Raw genomic sequence first — 17109 nt, 5'->3', positions numbered from 1 at the left:
TGCAGCTAGCCATTTTCTGGACCAGAATCTGAGGCAGCCTCCGCGTTAAAATCCGGTCCAAAAATCCACATGTGAACCCAGCTTAATACAAGGTAAAGATAGGAATGGTGTTGTTTCTGGAAAAAAAGAGACCCTTCTCCTTCCAAATAGGCTATCATCCAAACCTGCCTACCATTTAATATTTAATATGAAGGCCTCCGAACTATCACACAATGACAGATATTAAGGAGATAAGGATCAGGCGGCTGGATTTCCATTTCACATTCAGGACTTTAGTAGAGGCCCTCACCATAGACAACACATGTATATGCCCGGGTGAGCCAAGCATGCAAATATGTAAGGAGCTGGAGAAACAGCTGTCCTTTGTTATTATTATTATTATTATTATTATTATTATTATTATTATTATTCATTTTTAGAGCACAATTAATTCCATGGTGCTGTACATTATTATATTATTTCCATGGTGCTAGACATTATTATATTAATTCCATGGTCCTGTACATTATTATATTATTTCCATGGTGCTAGACATTATTATATTAATTCCATGGTGCTGTACATTATTATATTATTTCCATGGTGCTGTACATTATTATATTATTTCCATGGTGCTAGACATTGTTATATTAATTCCATGGTGTTGTACTTTATTACGGTATATTAATTCCATGGTGCTGTACATTATTATATTAATCCCATGGTGATGTACATTACTGTATTAATTCCATGATGCTGTACATTATTATATCAATTTCATGGTGCTGTACATTATTATATTAATTCCATGGTGCTATGCATTATTATATTATTTCCATGGTGCTAGACATTGTTATATTAATTCCATGGTGTTGTACATTATTACGGTATATTAATTCCATGATGTTGTACATTATTATATTAATCCCATGCTGCTTTACATTATTATATTCCATGGTGTTGTACATTATTATATTAATCCCATGGTGCTGTACATTATTATATTAATTCCATAGTGCTGTACATTATTATATTAATTCCATAGTGCTGTACATTATATATTAATTCCATGGAGCTGGACATTATTATATTAATTCCATGGTACTGGACATTATTATATTAATTCAGTGTTGCTGGATATTATTATATTAATTCCATAGTGCTGGATATTTGAGGGTTTACATATGATACGTAAAATACATAAAACAAGTACAATGCTAACAGTGACCATCTGGCACATTGGGACAGAGGGCCATGTCTGTAAGGACTTACAATCTATGATGGAGGGGGGATAGAGACAGAAGGTGAGGGTAAAAACTTTTGATACTTATCTAATATTTATGGCCACCCTTAATTAAAGACACTCCCTTTAAAAACACTTTTTACTGTATTATGTATTACATAGAAATTATAGGTAAAATCTATTATGCGGTCTGAATATTGTCCATCATTATCACTGACTAGATAATATCTTGTATTTATTGTATCTATTGGATTAAAGATCTTGATTACTAATAGATAAAAAGATGGATGGATGGATAGATAGATAGATAGATAGATAATTGATAGATAGATAGATAATTGATAGATAGATAATAGATAGATAGATAGATAGATAGATAGATAGATAGATAATTGATAGATAGATAGATAGATAGATAGATAGATAGATAATTGATAGATAGATAATAGATAGATAGATAGATAGATAAATAGATAGATAGATTTTTTTCATAATATGGATAGAATATAACCTACATGTATCTATTCTATTCTATTCTATTCTATTCTATTCTATATAACCTACATCTATCAGTTCTATAGCAAAATTTTTGTTTTACACATTTTGATGTTCCCCTTGGTCACAAAAGTATCTGGATAATAATGTCTGTACTGTCAGTAATGTCTGCCATTGATCAAAATGGAGTATTTGCTGCCAATTTTCATTCACTGGCTTATTAAAGTGACAATGAATGGTGAAAAAGGACTTTCCTGTAAGTAAAATAAGTTTCAAAACTGAGGGATAAAAATGAATGAGAAAAGAAATACAAGACAAAAAGAAACTAAAAAAAAAAATTTCTGCTTTCTCACAGAGGTTTCGTCGGCGGATTTTCTACCCCTATTCTACCTATATGGAAAACGCAGCGTTTCCGTAGGTATAATTGACATTCTACAATTTTCTAAAACAAGGGCGTTTTTTAAAACACAGCATTTCTGATACACATTTTTTCTGTGCAATGTGTGGATGGGTTTATCCAGAATCGTATCTACATGGCGGGTATTGTAAAATGCAGCTCTTTTGCAACTTTAGCCTAAAGTATGGTTCACATGTGCGTTCAGTAGTCCGCTTGGGGTCATACCGAAGGCATTAAAGGGGCAGTTAATGTCAAATTGTTATCAAGGGGACTGAACAGAAGGGCACTTAGGGTACGTTCACATGTAGAAATGTGCGGGCAGATTCCATCTTGAATCTGCCTCCTATCGTTTTCAATGTCCTGCTCGATCTTGCAGTGGCTTCTGTCGCTCCGGAGTCCGTGCCGGTTAGGCCCATTCATCCAGGCCTAATCAGAAGAGGAAAACCACAAAGTAATAACAATGCCCTGCGTGATATTCCATCGCAGCAACCCCGCGGCTGAATATGGCAGTGGGAAAATGAAGAGATATTCCTCTTCATTTTCCTCTATAAGAACATACCCATAGGCCTTCAGCACACAGCCATAATGTCTTCTGATTTTCCAGACTGTATTACGGCTACAAATCCCATTCGAACCTATGGTCTAATGGAATCCAAACATAAAACATCATAGGGATCTATCACACAACAGGTTCTGGTCTTTAGACCCCAGGTGTGGACGGGATGGCAACTATAATACATTCTGGAAAGTCAAGATGCACTGCAACCATGTACAGGAGACCTAAAGGGGCAATAAGTGGTTAATGGGCACCAAGGTGTCGCTAAATAACACTAAAGGGTCAGTAAATGTCAAACGGCCACAAAATTCAGCGCCTCCATAGTAATCATTTACCATTTGTTACCTTTTTGTCCTGTTGACGTCACTTTAATCCATGTTTAGGCCTTATTCATTGTTATACTTTTCACAGGCTCTGGTTTTAGGCCAGGGCCCCACGTAGTGTAAATGGCGCAATTTGGTGTTTTACACGACCTGCAAAGTGGATGGGATTCGGTCTAATCCCAATCTGCAGCGGAAATGCTGCGACTTCAAAAACCATTGACAAGACTGGTGATGTTTTTGAGAAAAAAAAATCTATTTTGTATTATTAGACAATGCAATTATGTCTTTTATTGAAAATTGTCCTGAGATCTATTCTTAATGAAGGATTATTGCAGACCTTAAAATAGAATAAAATTATTTATTGATCAATATCATGAATACTGCGCACAGCAGATAGCTCATAAAACTGATATATTTTGGTCTTTTTCCCATTTATTAGATCTTAGTATTATTCTATCTATTATACTATTAAATACTTCACTAGTAGTGGTGACAATAATAGTTTTATTTGTAATGTTATCTCTCTTGCTCTTATACATTGCTTAACTCTTATGTGAGGTTCTCACTAACGCTGGGGTTTCCGTGATTTGGGTTTGATTGGGGCCCCGAAAAACGGAAACCCATTCCGCTTAAAAAATGGTTACCTGTGGAAAACCCCTGGACTTCATAGACTATAATTAGAGATGAGCGAACACTAAAATGTTCGAGGTTCGAAATCGATTCGAACAGCCGCTCAATGTTCGTGTGTTCGAACGGGTTTCGAACCCCATTATAGTCTATGGGGAACAGATACTCGTTAAGGGGGAAACCCAAATCCGTGTCTGGAGGGTCACCAAGTCCACTATGACACCCCAGGAAATGATGCCAACACCTCTGGAATGACACTGGGACAGCAGGGGAAGCATGTCTGGGGGCATCTAACACACCAAAGACCCTCTATTACCCCAACATCACAGCCGAACAACTACACACTTTACACACTCAATACCACCTCTCTGACAGTAGGAAAACACCTTGAAACATGTGTATTTGGCACTTGCAGTGAGGAGAGCTTGTCACCAGCAGTGAATTTGGCCCTTGTAGTAAGTTGAGGTTGGCACCAACATTTGTTTTGAAAATCAGGGTGGATTGAGCCTCTAACCAGCAGAGTTTGGGCAAATTCATGGTGGAGGGAGCCTCTAAAAACCCCAGTTTGGACCAATTCATGGTGGAGGGAGCCTCTAAAAACCCCAGTTTGGACCAATTCATGGTGGAGGGAGCCTCTAAAAACCCCAGTTTGGACCAATTCATGATGGAGGGAGCCTCTAAACAGCCCAGTTTGGGCAAATTCATGGTGGAGGGAGCCTCTAAAAACCCCCAGTTTGGACCAATTCATGGTGGAGGGAGCCTCTAAAAACCCCAGTTTGGACCAATTCATGGTGGAGGGAGCCTCTAAACAGCCCAGTTTGGGCAAATTCATGGTGGAGGGAGCCTCTAAACAGCCCAGTTTGGGCAAATTCATGGTGGAGGGAGCCTCTAAAAACCCCAGTTTGGACCAATTCATGGTGGAGGGAGCCTCTAAAAACCCCAGTTTGGACCAATTCATGGTGGAGGGAGCCTCTAAAAACCCCAGTTTGGACCAATTCATGGTGGAGGGAGCCTCTAAACAGCCCAGTTTGGACCAATTCATGGTGGAGGGAGCCTCTAAAAACCCCAGTTTGGACCAATTCATGGTGGAGGGAGCCTCTAACCAGCAGAGTTGGTGGAAATCAGGGTGGAGGGAGCCTCTAACCAGCCCAGTTTGGACCAATTCATGGTGGAGGGAGCCTCTAAAAACCCCAGTTTGGACCAATTCATGGTGGAGGGAGCCTCTAAACAGCTCAGTTTGGGCAAATTCATGGTGGAGGGAGCCTCTAAACAGCCCAGTTTGGGCAAATTCATGGTGGAGGGAGCCTCTAAAAACCCCAGTTTGGACCAATTCATGGTGGAGGGAGCCTCTAAAAACCCCAGTTTGGACCAATTCATGGTGGAGGGAGCCTCTAAACAGCCCAGTTTGGACCAATTCATGGTGGAGGGAGCCTCTAAAAACCCCAGTTTGGACCAATTCATGGTGGAGGGAGCCTCTAAACAGCCCAGTTTGGGCAAATTCATGGTGGAGGGAGCCTCTAAACAGCCCAGTTTGGGCAAATTCATGGTGGAGGGAGCCTCTAACCAGCCCAGTTTGGACCAATTCATGGTGGAGGGAGCCTCTAAAAACCCCAGTTTGGACCAATTCATGGTGGAGGGAGCCTATAAACAGCCCAGTTTGGACCAATTCATGGTGGAGGGAGCCTCTAAAAACCCCAGTTTGGACCAATTCATGATGGAGGGAGCCTCTAAACAGCCCAGTTTGGGCAAATTCATGGTGGAGGGAGCCTCTAAACAGCCCAGTTTGGGCAAATTCATGGTGGAGGGAGCCTCTAAAAACCCCAGTTTGGACCAATTCATGGTGGAGGGAGCCTCTAAAAACCCCAGTTTGGACCAATTCATGGTGGAGGGAGCCTCTAACGAGCCCAGTTTGGGCAAATTCATGGTGGAGGGAGCCTCTAAAAACCCCAGTTTGGACCAATTCATGGTGGAGGGAGCCTCTAAAAACCCCAGTTTGGGCAAATTCATGGTGGAGGGAGCCTCTAACCAGCCCAGTTTGGACCAATTCATGGTGGAGGGAGCCTCTAAAAACCCCAGTTTGGACCAATTCATGGTGGAGGGAGCCTCTAAACAGCCCAGTTTGGACCAATTCATGGTGGAGGGAGCCTCTAAAAACCCCAGTTTGGACCAATTCATGGTGGAGGGAGCCTATAAACAGCCCAGTTTGGACCAATTCATGGTGGAGGGAGCCTCTAACCAGCAGAGTTGTGGGAAAGCAGGGTGGAGGGAGCCTCTAACCAGCAGAGTTGTGGGAAAGCAGGGTGGAGGGAGCCTCTAACCAGCAGAGTTGGTGGAAATCAGGGTGGAGGGAGCCTCTAACCAGCAGAGTTGGGGGAAATCAGGGTGGAGGGAGCCTAGTATTAGCAGAATTGTGCAACACTTATGGTGGATGAGTATGAGGATGCGGAGGAATTGGAGAGGTTGAGTACAGACATGGAGTTTCATGTTGGGGTGCTTTACACAGGTGGGCACAAAAATGAAGGCTCTATCCAGTGGTGGTTCATTTTTATCAAAGTGAGCCGGTCGGCACTCTCAGCTGACAGACGGGTGCGCTTGTCAGTGATGATGCCACCGGCTGCACTGAACACCCTCTCAGATAGGACGCTGGCAGCAGGACAGGACAGCACCTCCAAGGCATATAGGGCAAGTTCAAGCCACAGGTCCAACTTTGACACCCAATACGTGTAGGGCGCAGAGGGGTCGGAGAGGACAGGGCTGTGGTCGGAAAGGTATTCCCGCAACATGCGCCTATACTTCTCACGCCTGGTGACACTAGGACCCTCCGTGGCGGCACTTTGGCGAGGGGGTGCCATCAAGGTGTCCCAGACCTTAGACAGTGTGCCCCTCGTTTGTGTGGACCGGTGAGAACTTGGTTGCCTACTGGAGGAACTGCCCTCCCTGCCGCCAACGTCACATGCTGGAAACATCTCCATCATATTCTGCACCAATTGCCTGTGGCAAGCATTGATGCGATTGGCCCTCCCCTCTACCAGAATAAAAGACGAGATGTTGTTTTTATACCGGGGGTCAAGGATAGCAAAGATCCAGTACTGGTTGTCCTCCATGATTTTGACAATACGCTTGTCGGTTGTAAAGCACCCCAATATGAACTCAGCCATGTCTGCCACAGTGTTAGTTGGCATGACTCCTCTGGCCCCACCGGAAAGTTCAATCTCCATTTCCTCCTCATCCTCCATGTCTACCCATCCGCGCTGCAACAATGGGACGATTCGAAGTTGCCCGGAAGCCTCCTGTATCACCATCACATCATCGGACAACTCTTCTTCCTCCTCCTCCTCCTCCTCCTCCTCCTCCTCCTCCATTAAACGCAGTGAAGCAGACAGATGTGTGGACCTACTCTCCAGCTGTGACGGATCGGATGCTATCCCTAACTCCTCTGTGTGATCTGAGTTATCCCTGATGTCAATCAGGGATTCTCTCAGAACACACAAGAGCGGGATTGTAAGGCTCACCATCGCATCCTCAGAGCTCACCCTCCTTGTGGACTCCTCAAAGACCCGTAGGATGTCACAAAGGTCTCTCATCCATGGCCACTCATGGATGTGAAACTGAGGCAGCTGACTTTGTGGCACCCTAGGGTTTTGTAGCTGGTATTCCATCAAAGGTCTCTGCTGCTCAACCACTCTATTCAACATCTGAAACGTTGAGTTCCAGCGTGTGGGGACGTTGCACAAAAGCCGGTGTTGTGGCACATGCAGGCGTTGCTGGAGAGATTTTAAGCTAGCAGCGGCTACTGTCGACTTGCGAAAGTGGGCGCACATGCGCCGCACTTTCACCAGTAGCTCTGGAACATTGGGGTAGCTCTTTAGGAAACGTTGCACCACTAGGTTGAAGACGTGGGCCAGGCATGGAACATGTTGGAGTCCGGCAAGCTCCAGAGCTGCTACCAGGTTCCGGCCGTTATCACAAACGACCATGCCTGGGCCCAGGTGCAGTTGACAGTTGGGGTTATTGTTCTGTGAAGCTTGGGAATTTTGGGAGGAAGGAGGACAAGACTGTTGGGTAATAGGAGGAGAGGAAGCAGAGTCTGACTGGCTGCTGGACAATGTGCTGTAAGCGTTCTCTGACAGCCATTGCAAGACCTGTTCCTGGTTCTCGGGCCTACTAAGGTTTGTACCCTGCAGTTTAGTTAATGTGGCAAGCAACCCTGGCACTGTGGAGTGGCGCAATGCTTGCTGCCCCACAGGAGTAGGCACGGGACGCCCTGTGGCTTCACTGCTACCTTGCTCCCCAGAACCATTCCCCCGACCTCGCCCACGGCCTCGTCCACGTCCCTTTCCGGGAGCCTTGCGCATTTTGAATTCCCAGTTAGAAATTGGCACTATATACCAGTAGCAAAAATTGTGGGTGCACGTAACCCCAATATATTCTTTGAATTCCCAGTCAGACAATGGCACTATATACCAGTAGCAAAAATTGTGGGTGCACGTAACCCCAATATATTCTTTGAATTACCAGTCAGAAACTGGCACTATATGGCAGTAGCAAGAAATGAGGGTATTTGTAACCCCAATATATTCTTTGAATTCCCAGTCAGACAATGGCACTATATACCAGTAGCAAGAAATGAGGGTATTTGTAACCCCAATATATTCTTTGAATTACCAGTCAGAAACTGGCACTATATGGCAGTAGCAAGAAATGAGGGTATTTGTAACCCCAATATATTCTTTGAATTCCCAGTCAGACAATGGCACTATATACCAGTAGCAAAAATTGTGGGTGCACGTAACTCCAATATATTCTTTGAATTACCAGTTAGAAACTGGCACTATATGGCAGTAGCAAGAAATGAGGGTATTTGTAACCCCAATATATTCTTTGAATTCCCAGTCAGACAATGGCACTATATACCAGTAGCAAGAAATGAGGGTATTTGTAACCCCAATATATTCTTTGAATTCCCAGTCAGACAATGGCACTATATACCAGTAGCAAAAATTGTGGGTGCACATAACCCCAATATATTCTTTGAATTCCCAGTGAGACAATGGCACTATATACCAGTAGCAAAAATTGTGGGTGCACGTAACCCCAATATATTCTTTGAATTCCCAGTCAGACAATGGCACTATATACCAGTAGCAAAAATAGTGGGTGTATATAGCCCCAATTCTATTGCTAGGGGACTTGCAGGGTATTTCTGAGGTGAAGGTGGGGGAGCACACCGTTGGAATGGGGATTTGGGGTGTATATATGGGGTATACGGGAATACACTGTCAGTGTGTTCCATTCAGGATCCTGGGAAAGATGGGTTGCGGCGATTGAGCCCGTCAGTGCCACTTTACACTGACAAGCTTCTCCCTGGAATTGAAGTTATATGTAAGCCCAATATATTCTTTGAATTCCCAGTGAGACAATGGCACTATATGGCAGTAGCAAAAATAGTGGGTGTATATAGCCCCAATTCTATTGCTAGGAGACTTGCAGGGTATTTCTGGGGTGAAGGTGGGGGGGCACACCGTTGGAACGGGTATCGGGGGTATATATCGGGTATACGGGAATACACTGTCAGTGTATTCCATTCAGGATCTGCGGAAAGCTGGGTTGCGGCGATTGAGCCCGTCAGTGCCACGTTACACTGACAAGCTTCTCCCTGGAATTTAGCTCTTACAAGAGCTGTTGTGGTTGTCTTCTCCTTCCTATCCTAGCCTGTCCCTGCCTACCCAGAATCTAACCCCTAGCTAACTGGACAGAAACCTCCGTCCCCGGTGAATTGCAAGCTCAGAATGACGCGAACCTGGGCGTCGCTGTTCTTTTAAATTAGAGGTCACATGTTTTCGGCAGCCAATGGGTTTTGCCTACTTTTTTCAATGCCCCCGGTGTCGTAGTTCCTGTCCCACCTACTCTGCGCTGTTATTGGAGCAAAAAAGGCGCCAGGGAAGGTGGGAGGGGAATCGAGTAATGGCGCACTTTACCACGCGGTGTTTGATTCGATTCGAACATGCCGAACAGCCTAATATCCGATCGAACATGAGTTCGATAGAACACTGTTCGCTCATCTCTAACTATAATGGGGTCCGCCAGGGTTCCTCCCAGTTTCCACACGTAAAATGCAGAGAGAAAAGTCCCGCTTACACATCGCTAGTTTGACCGTATCCTTATATTAAGCATATTTTGTCATAAAGGTCTATCATTGCCTAGATTGTTTAGAAAGGCTATTCTAGGCATACCTGTCTGTTCTTGATCCTCGCAGCCGTTTTTTAATTATCTTGGTTTTCTTCATACGCAAATTTATCTTCAGGGAGCACCGAATGCGTTATCACTGTGCCCCGAGCACCCCTGCGCCATCAGCCGCCTCTGTTTCTCACTGCCCCCTTCTTGTAAGACCATCCCTCCCTCTATACCTCTTCACTTCCTCAAGAGCAGAAAGTCATGTACAGTGCAATTAAATTTTTGCACATGTGCTGTAGAAGGAGTGGTAAGAAATGGAGACGGCTGATGATGCAGAGGTGCTCGGAGCACAAGGATAACGCTTCCTTGAAGATTAATTTGCATATGAAGAAAACCGGGTTAATTAAAAAAACGGTTGCAAGGATCAAGAAAATACGGTATGTCTAGACTAGCCTTTCTAAAGGCTATGTAAAGATATGCTTATTTAAAAAAACGATCTAGGCAATGATAGACTCCCTCTAATAGTATAGAGGCACGGACTGGCCCACAGGGGAGCAGGTAAATTGCCCGGTGAACCCCTGACCCAGGGAGGCTAGTGAGCCCTTAGTGCCCAATCCCTGCAAGAGTGGTGCATGGCACTTCCTGCACTAGATACAGATACACAGTCAGCCTATAATAAACTTTAACAAACTACCCAGATTATTATATATAAATACCCCTGAAATTACATCTAGGCCAAGAGGCAGGTTAACCACTATCCTACCTTATGGGCTCCGACTACTGACGCTGGGTTCACACCAGCATTCGGTCTCCGTACTTAGGTTTCCGTCTTCTGCCGGCAGAAGACGGAAACCTGACAGACCGTGTCCAGCCATGAGCGGCGGTGAGCGTTTTGTGCTCTCCGCAGCAAAACCGTTTTTTTTAAACCAGAGACAAAGTCCTGCATGTCCGGAGAGCATAAAATGTTCACCGGCGCTCACGGCTGGACACTTTTCAAACCCATTCACATGAATGGGTTTGAAAAATGCCTGCAGGTTTCCGTTTCCTGCTCAGTTTCGGGCAGGAAACGGAAACCTGTATAACGGAGACCCCGGGCGCAGATGTGAACGAGCCCTCAATGTCACTGCAGGACCCCCATGGCAAAACAACTTTCTCACAGAGCTAAGGGGGCCCTAATCTAAAGCAATGGCTAGATAGCAAACTAATAGGGAAAAATTGGGAGGCAGGTAATATAAGCAGATATCTGTATAGTGGTCCCTAGTATTCTACTGGTGGGCCCTGGGCACCCTTGTCCCGCACTGATAGTATACCAATATTAACAAGGTGCTTGGTAGAATAGGTAATGTTGGACAAATATGGTACACCACATTAGATCTAGTATGTGACTTGTGCATATTCCTTTTTTTTTTTTTCCTTTTTCAACGTAGATTGTGAGCCCCATATAGGTATTACAATGTACATTTTTTCCTATCAGTTTGTCATTGTAGAATAGGAGGAAATCTACGCAAACACGGGGAGAACATACAAACTCCTTGCAGATGTTGTTCCTGGCGGGATTTGAAACCCAGGACTCCAGCACTGCAAGGCTGCAGTGCTAACCACTGAGCCACCATATTGTCCCTATATTCTTTACAATATATTACTCATAGCATTAATCCCTTGTACAGCTTTGCTTTAATAGGAAGAATATACGATTTTGCGGCCTGGACAATGAGTGACCAGATGTGATATTATGTGCCAGAGTCTCTCTTCTCTGCTTGATTCATGGGAATGTCATCATCCCAAACGTGGAAGTAAGATAAATGACAACAGGTTTTTGTGAAGAAATTTATGAAGACTTAAATCTTTCAAGCAATTGTCCAATTATTGATAAAGCTGAATATGAATATAATTTGAGGACTGTGCAGGTCACACATCTTAAAGACAATCCTGTCTTGTCCCACACTTTATTCTACGAGACTGATTCTTCCCAGGAGACCTTTCCAAGATCTGTGTTATCAGCATGGAAACTACAGGTTGGAGTATTGTAAAATATACTAATACATAATGAAAATGTATTTCATTTTTCCCACAGCGTTTTTGTATTCACTTTGCATATACTGTAAAGTGCAACATATTGTAAAATGCATCTGAATTTCGGCAACGTGGGACCTTAGGGATTTTGGGCAGAAATTTTTTTTTAACAGCTTATCTGATGGCGGTTTTCTACTGCGGCAGTAAGCTGTTCAGGATTGTTCCTGTGCCCAGTATTATGGTTTACCCCTGTAGAAGCATACCCCAGGCCTCTGAAGGCTCCATGTTCATCAACCCCTTCATTCACTTCTACGGCACTGGGTGAGATCATTGTACTAGCAATCCAAAAGAAGTCAATGGAGTAGTGTTATCCATGGCCATCACCTCCGACAATCAGACATCAGTGATCAGACATTTATTCCCATTTCTATGGATAAATATAACAAACAACTCTTCAACCTATTATTTGTAGCTGCATGTCAATGCAGGTTTTTTAAATGTAGATTGTCAGCCCCACAAACAGCTCACAATGTACATTTTTTTCCCTATCAGTATTTCTTTTTGGAATATGGGATGGAAATCCATGCAAACACGACGAGAACATACATGCAGATGTTTTTTTGCCCTTGGCGGGATTTGAACACCAGGGCTCCAGCGCAGTAGAGCTAACCACTGAGCCACCGTGTGGCCCCCTCAATGCAATCTTTTGTGTTTGCATTTGTATTGCAACCACAGCCACGTGCACCTGCAATTCTTGTTCATATTGGTTGGCAGTGTTGACCAATTTTTCAGTGATAGATAGATAGATAGATAGATAGATAGATAGATAGATAGATAGATAATAGATAGATAGGAGATAGATAGATAGATAGATAGATAGATAGATAGATGATAGATAGATAGATAGATAGATAGATAGATAGATAGATAATAGATAGATAGATAGATAGATAGATAGATAGATAGATAGATAGGAGATAGATAGATGATAGATAGATAGATAGATAGATAGATAGATAGATAGGAGATAGATAGATAGATAGATAGATAGATAGATAGATAGATAAATAGATAGGAGATAGATAGATAGATAGATAGATAGATGATAGATAGGAGATAGATAGATAGATAGATAGATAGATAGATAGATAGATAGATAGATAGATAGATAGAGCAATAGATAGATAGAGCAATAGATAGATAGATAGATAGATAGATAGATAGATAGATAGATGATAGATAGATAGATAGATAGGAGATAAATAGATAGATAGATAGATAGATAGATAGATAGATAGATAGATAGATAGATAGACTATTTTAATTAGAATAGAGCTATGGATCCTACTCACCCTGTGTTTAAATTGTTGGTCAATTCTGGGGATGTCTTGTTGGGGCAGATGGGCTCTTAAAGTGATCAAAATGTACACCAAGAACCTCAAATGTATTTTATAGACAGTAACCATTGCAGTAATTGATTTTAAACTTTACATACTTATTATATGCATAAGACTTAGTGCCCTTTACAGAGTGCTGCTGCAATTTGGGGTAGCTAGATAGACACATATTTGTTGTGGACAGATAGACGGACAGATAAAATATAGATAGAAATGTAGATAGATAGATAGATAGATAGATAGATAGATAGATAGATAGATAGATAGGCAGATAGATATGGGGTAGATAGATAGATAGATAGGAGATAGATAGATAGATAGGAGATAGATAGATAGATAGATAGATAGATAGATAGATAGATAGGAGATAGATAGATAGATAGATAGATAGATAATAGATAGATAGATAGATAGATAGATAGATAGATAGATATGGGATAGATAGATAGATAGATAGATAGATAGATAGGAGATAGATAGATAGATATGGGATAGATAGATAGATAGATAGATAGATAGATAGATAGATAGATAGATAGAAGATAGATAGATATGGGATAGATAGATAGATAGATAGATAGATAGATAGATAGATAGATAGGAGATAGATAGATAGATATGGGATAGATAGATAGATAGATAGATAGATAGATAGATAGATAGATAGATAGGAGATAGATAGATAGATATGGGATAGATAGATAGATAGATAGATAGATAGATAGATAGATAGATAGATAGAAGATAGATAGATATGGGATAGATAGATAGATAGATAGATAGATAGATAGATAGATAGATAGATATAGATAGATAGATATTCTCCTGTTGATTCACATGTAAAATGAATCAGAGAATGGCCTATAATAAAAACTGGATGAACATCATGAACCATTCCAAGTCCAGCAGATGTTTAGAGGGTAGTGAATTGGGGGCAGGGGGCTCAGACAGGAATAATAGTTCTCTTTATAATGCAGATGATACAAGGCCAGGGAGGGACTGAACAGAAGTACAAACCTTTCAGGGCAATTTCCCTAAAGAGCTGGGCCCTGAGCAGGGTTACTGGGGCACCTTTAACGAGTTCATTAGTCAGATTAGCCTGGGCTGTAATAAACAGGAGGCAGTGTCATGGAGAGTACACACAATTCATCCGCAAACAAATCACCAGCATATGCTGGAGCTGCTACAAGTGATTAGTATACACAGGGAGCTGACAGTCACTTAGCCCGATTGCCTGGGGACACAGGGCACAGTCTCTATGCATCATTACGGTGTATGTGTATGCAGTGGCTGATCAATTGCACCAGGCCTGCAGGTTTACAATTAATGTGCATGCCCCCAGACTGATGGGCTTTACCCTTCAGAGCCAACTATTGCTTCTTATAGGATCTAGTTCAGTATACAGATCTAGCTGATCTCAGTAGGCATTTTGCATAACTGTGGCTCATTACATTGACATGTCAAATGTGGACTTGTAAATGTCGCAGTCTGGCTATAGCTTGCAGAGGTGATATTCATAGTTTCATCTGTACAAGACTCATAGTTTATGACCACGCAGACATATATAAATGCACCATAAAGCTGGTCATACACATAATATATGTATATATATATATATATATATATATATATATATATATATATATATGTGTGTGTGTGTTTGTACCCTTTCCCCCAAGTTATGACCTTGAACCTAGCATTATGGCAGATGCTATGGCCAACTCTGATATGGCCATTTAATGTCCATACGAGAGCCACAAGGACCATAGTTCACACAGGCCCAGCACAAGGGGGCAGTCACATTTCTGGAGTTTTCCATTTATTTTTTTTATTGAAAAACTGATCATATGATATACTATGGGAGTTGATTTTTTTTAAATGGAATATCATTATTTTATGGACATTTGTGATTTTAATGCCAAATGTCAACAAGTTGCCATATAGCCCTAACCTAAAAAAACATGCAGAGGAAAATACAAGAAACATAATCTATGGACCTGTTCATATTAACTACATTGTCTCACATATACAAATGCAGATGGACCTCGAAAGTATCCCAAGATATGCCCCAACTTGGCTAATCTTTGGCACACTGGGGCACATCTCTACCAATTCTTGAAACAGTGGGTGAAGCAGGGCAGGGAAATTGGCATGAATTATATAATAAATCTACCCTAGTCACTGACTGGCATAGATATGTGACTAAGTGGTAGAATGACCAATGCGCACCTGGCGGGGAATAAATTAAGACTGGTGTAAGAATCTCCAGTCTTACTAAATGCCCCTCAGTGTTTCAGAAACCAGGATACTATGATTGACTAATAGGAGTGGTCAGGGGTGTGGAATTTGTAATGGCAATGAGAGTATGAGCAGAGGTTATGTAATGAATCTACCAATATATTACCAGTTGTAGAATAGGTGGATGGATAGATAGATAGATAGATAGATAGATAGATAGATAGATAGATAGATAGACAAATAGAGATAGATAGATAGATAGATAGATAGATAGATAGATAGATAGACAAATAGAGCTAGATAGATAGATAGATAGATAGATAGATAGATAGATAGATAGATAGATAGATAGATATAGAAAGATAGATAGATAGATAAATAGATAGATAATCGATAGATAGATAGATAGATAGATAGATAGATAGATAGATAGAGATAGATAGATAGATAGATAGATAGATAGATAGATAGATAGAGACAGATAGGCAAATAGATAGTTAGATAGACAGACAGCTAGAGAAAGATAGATAGATAGATAGATAGATAGATAGATAGATAGATAGATAGATAGATAGATAGATAGCACTGTGCCTTGTTCATAGTAAATGATTAACCAAAATTAAAGCTACATATTATGTAATTGGTAGAAATAATACATCAGTGACAGGAATGAATTGCTTGTGAGCATCATAAGGGGTTACTTGTATCTCAGCCTCAGTAGCTCAGTGATAGGTGACAGACTCTGCTGCCCCTTTTAGCTGTATCAGCACCACTAAATATCCCAATTAAATGTGCCTTCCTGTCATTACCCAATGCTGATTCCAACATTATAGCCGCTCTCTGAAATCTCTCAGAAATCTCTCAGGTTAAAATGTAAACTTTTAGTAAATGAACCATTCAGAGGGGAAATCAATAAATCTCTGGATAGAAGGATATCAACAAATTGTCATGGAAATTGGATTTATGTAGAAGAGCAATGTATAATAAGTCCTGCAATGTAGAAATATCTGTGTTTGCTTGATGATAATGAAGATTTTTATCATTATACAGAACCATTATCTTTTGTGCTAAGGGTAAGCCCACAAGCTATGAGGAATATATCAGGGTCTATACAAGGTACATACAGTTAGGAGAAAATCACTCTAATTATTTCCTCTTATTACTAATAAATACATGAATAATAAAAGAGTAATAGAAAGAGTATATAACTCTATTACTCCCATTACTACTAATAACCACAACTGCTAGAAATAACAATAGTAATAGAAAAAGTATAGTAATAATGAGTATAATACATAGAATATAAACATTAATAATCAAGGGTAAGATTCATAAAAACACAACATAATAATCATACTATTTATAAGAATAATGTGATAATAGACTACTTATCAACTAATAATGCAACTTCTAAAATACTAGTTCTAATATATTACTAAATCTACTGCTAATAATATACACTAATAATATGCTAAGCCTAATAATAATAACACTGCTATCATAGCTACATATAGTTACTACAATCTGTCATATTACTTATCATGATAATCATATTTTTACTGTAATAATCAGGTAATAATATACTGCATTACTACTAATAATACCTATAAAATAGTAGCACGGATATAATTCTATACTGTTTCCTTCCAGTACTATTAATATTAATC

The sequence above is a fragment of the Leptodactylus fuscus genome, chromosome 4 (assembly GCF_031893055.1).
Source record: "Leptodactylus fuscus isolate aLepFus1 chromosome 4, aLepFus1.hap2, whole genome shotgun sequence".
Lineage (NCBI taxonomy): Eukaryota > Metazoa > Chordata > Amphibia > Anura > Leptodactylidae > Leptodactylus > Leptodactylus fuscus.
Note: the sequence above shows the minus strand (reverse complement) of the source record.